This window comes from Nicotiana attenuata, chromosome 9 (assembly GCF_001879085.1).
Source record: "Nicotiana attenuata strain UT chromosome 9, NIATTr2, whole genome shotgun sequence".
In the NCBI taxonomy this organism is placed as follows: Eukaryota; Viridiplantae; Streptophyta; class Magnoliopsida; order Solanales; family Solanaceae; genus Nicotiana; species Nicotiana attenuata.
Genome location: NC_031997.1, coordinates 40,231,661 through 40,236,285, shown reverse-complemented (window position 1 = coordinate 40,236,285; position 4,625 = coordinate 40,231,661).

Genomic DNA, 4,625 nt, shown 5'->3' with positions numbered 1-4,625 from the left:
AATGTTTCTCGACGACATCTATAATAGCGATAAATATATATGAGGATCTTAAGTCTGGAGAAACAATTCAAGTAGAATTTGGTTTCATATGAAAGACATATAGTTTTGGACCTGCAGTTCAAACACTTGAAAGTATAAAGTCAATGATATGTGCAATCAGTTTTCGATATCTTATATGTCTAGCATGACATGAAAATTTGATATGCATCTAAAGTCTACTATATGGCTTATATGACTTAACTTATGTGACAATCCATGAAGGATTTAAGTTGCTTGAAGCATATACAATTCTTGATCTTGAAGTACCACTTCCTCAGTGCAATTTGTGTACAAATACATTTTGCTATAACTATAAGCATGATAATATAATAGCATGAGTTTTTGCCCCTATGTGATGATATTGAAATGACGATTCCAACAAGATCATATGAAGACAATACATCTATCAGGGATGATAATTTCAAGGTGATACAAATCCATTCAAGTTAATATGGCTGATTTGTTTATCACGTCTCTACCAACGATCTTTTGAAGATGGTATGCAAAGGCTCAAGGATGTGAATTGATGCTCTCATCAGGGGCAGTTAATACGCGTTGTACTCTTTTTCCTTACAAGGTTTTGTCCCACCGGATTTTCCTTGCAAGGTTTTTAATGAGGCAACCAAAAGGCGTATTGTATGTACTCTTTTTCCTTCTCTAGAATTTTTTTTCCCACTGGGTTTTATTTTAGTTAAGGTTTTAACGAGGCACATTATCTGTTGAATAGACATTCAAGGGGGAGTGTTATAAATAGAATTGTATTTATGGTGAATGTCTATATTTAGAGAGATTCTAGGGTTCATTGCTTGGTGGCTAAGTCACCCTCTCCCTATAAATAGAGGGTTCTATTCTATTGTAATTCATCCTAAATCAATAAGAATTCTCTCTCCCAACTTTTCTATGTAATACTCTTCTTCTTCTTTTATTATTTTATAACACTAGGAGTTTTTTTTTCTTTTATAAATTTTTTATTATACTAGGGATTAGGGAAGGGAAAGGGAGAAAGGTAACCGTGAGAATTCAATCGACACAAATAGTGCGAGAGATTTTCATTGGTATCATTAAACTAAGAATCCATTTTTGTGCATGTTAACCTGCCTACTTTACCGTCATTGTTTCTATCCCAAAAACTAGAGCTAAGTGATAGCCAGAACAGAATGAGATTTTTGTCAAATTATTTTCACAATTAACGCAATTATTTATTCTTATGTACGTAAGATATACATGCATGTATTTGAAGCAATCATTATTTTGAGTAAATCACCCCTACTTTTAATTTTTAATTTTTTGTATTGCATGTCTTGGGTTTGACTTCTCTTATTTTTTATTGTCTCCATTCCCAAGTTCTTACTTGAATGGGTGAACATGAATCCCATTTTGATACTAATGGTCTATATCAAGGGAAACTTACACAAATGTCCCAAATAAATCTCAAGTTACCAATCTCTAGCCATTAGTCATAGACTTACCAAAACTAACCAACAAAAATTGAAAAACCAAATAATAGGGTTCTTTCTCTCAAAGAATCACATCCAAAAATCACCTTCCATATTTTTAAGCTTGATTAGCAACATTAGATATAAGACGGAAAGGAAATTTCATTGACGGGGTAGCAAATAAGGTGATGAAATACAAAAATCTATATAATATTCCAAAAATCTAAACAAAAAAGGAACTTTTTCAATGGGTATAGTTGAAATTCATTGAAAAATATATAGATAAGTCAATATACAAAATTTGAGGAAGATTGGAGGTGATTTGGACTGGTTTTGTATCAAAATTCGTAATTAAATCGAGTTCAAAAAAGTCTTCTGCGACACATGTATCAAACATGTATCACGCATGTATCACACACACAGGTATACATGGATATACATGTGATACACAATTGATACATATATGATACATAAATGATACACAGTCTGATACACATATCATATTTTTTCATGTTCAGCTTTTACTTCGAATTTTCAATTCAAACCACCTCAATACTTCACCAAATCATCCCAAAACTGAGATTCAAGCTTCTTAAGTTGTGCTCAATCTATTCTAATAACACCCACTCAAAACAAAGCAAAAATTTGATATTTTTTGCTACAAATAGCTAATTGGCTAATTTGGCTAATATTAGTAATATTTTATCAATTGGCCAATTTTTGTAATAAGCTACTCATAAATGGACATAGCTGATAATTTCCACTATATTAATGTACGGTATATTACAAGTTAAAACGGATAGGAAATGTATAACATTTCGGTACTGTTTCCATATTAGTCGATTAGCTGTTTTGTGCTATATTTTGTTTCATTGTTTTGGTTCAATTGCTACATCTTTTTCTATAAAATATATATTGAATACTGATTAAAGATACATCACACTATGGCATCAATAATAAAAAAAAAATTAGTTTATGCTTGGGAGAGGGGGCAGAGGTGGATGTAATGAGTTCAACTTAACTTAATATTTTTTTATACAGAATATTATATATATGTAAAATAATTCTAAAATTTCATTAAATATTAAATTTTGAAGTAATAATTCTAAACATTCAATATGTTTAGTGCTTACAATTAAAATTAAACCAGTCAAATCTAAATCCAAAACATTCAATATGTTTAGTGTCTCATGAGCTTTGGAGTAAACAGGACTTAAATTACACTTTTCTTTGAAGCTAAGGGATGTTATTTATCTGTATTGCTGTAAGTAAATAAAACAGTAATCTTTCTTAAAAATAAAACAGAAAGTTAGTAGAAACAATTCTGAAAAATAATATTCGAACTTCAAAATAATTTTTGAAACGTTGAAGGAACAAATCGAGCCCACTGAATACGTAGTTTGTCCTTAAGGAAATTATTTCCCTCAAGTACCCGAGGTTATGGAATATATCCTCCCAGGATAGAACGATTTAATTCACCGGAGTGTTGGTACAAAAAACGCCGATGATCAGCGAACCACTCGATGGCAGCAAAACACACTGGAATTTTAGTGCAAAAGAAGAAGAAGATAATCAGAAAATTTCGTAAGTAATATTCTGGGATTTGAAGGTCTATTTATAGCCAACTTGGTGATGTTTCTGAAGAGGTTTGCAACCTTTCAGAATAGTCATGACTGTTGGAACATGTGTGACCCTCTGAAGAGGTTTGCAACCTTTCAAAACAGTCATGGCTGTTGGATCAGGTGTGACCCTCTGAAGAGGTTTGCAACCTTTCAGAATAGTCATGGCTGTTGGAACAGGTGTGACCCTCTGAAGAGGTTTGCAACCTTTCAGAATAGTCATGGCTGTTGGAACAGGTGTGACCCTCTGAAGAGGTTTGCAACCTTTCAGAATAGTCATGGCTGTTGGAACAGGTGTGACACTGTTTCAGAACAGCCATGGCTGTTAGAAATTTTTGCGGGAAATTTAAAACGAATTTAAATTAATCCGGGAAAAAAAACGGGCTAGACCGGACCGGGTCGCGGGTCATCCCTCCATTTCTTTTCCCATCATTTTCCATTCACACCTCTTTTGTTATTATTTATTAAATAACAAACCCAGCAATCCCCCACATGAATGAGGAATGACTATAAACTCAAAGGAATGCACGGACGTGTGTGTGTTTTACAAGCAAGAATTGATTGCCTCTGGATAAGTAGGTTTCCCTTTGAACTTTCCGTAGTGAACTTATATCGGATATACTCGGTCAATCGCTAGATTTGATATCTTTGAACCGTCGAGCTTTGTTGTATACCTAGACAACATAAGTCACACAATCAATCCTTAACCATCTATGGTTCTCACGGTTGTGTTCGTTTCAGCCATGAACACCGCCTGGTTTCATGAGTGCTTAGAGAATGGGCCTTTACTTTCATTCTCCTTGAAGCGGCTTACACTTCACGCTCACATAGGTGATTCCTAAACGTGTAATCCTAAAGACACACTATCTGGTCATATCCTGCCACACTTAGCAAATCATTAAAAAGCTTTAAGCTTTATTGACTCATCAAAAAAGCCTTAATGCTTTACCTCGTTTTTGTAACATTGTCTTCATCACGAGAATGGGTTGAGTTAGTTGACAATGTTGAACCGTCATTCATAACTTTGTTTGATCTCTTTGAACCTAGCTCTTGGGATCTCCAGTCTGCTAGGTAGAGTTACCGCCATGATGACTTGTCCTAGGCCTTTAACCCCATTCCCTTTGATGATCTTTCAACTGCCTCTCTAGATAGGCCTTTTGTAAGTGGATCCGACACGTTATCTCTTGACTTTACGTAGTCAATTGTGATAACACTACTAGAGAGTAGTTGTCTAACGGTATTGTGTCTCCGTCGGATATGACGAGATTTTTCGTTATACATAACGCTCCCTGCCCTACCTATTGCCGTTTGACTATCACAATGTATACATATAGGTGCCAAAGGTTTGGGCCAAAATGGAATATCTTCCAAGAAATTCCGGAGCCATTCAGCTTCTTCACCGGCCTTGTCTAAGGCTATAAACTCAGCCTCCACTGTAGAGCGGTCAATGCACATTTGTTTGGACGATTTCCAAGACATCGCTCATCCACCGACTGTTTAGAATCGGTTGAACCGGTGATCTAATTTGCAT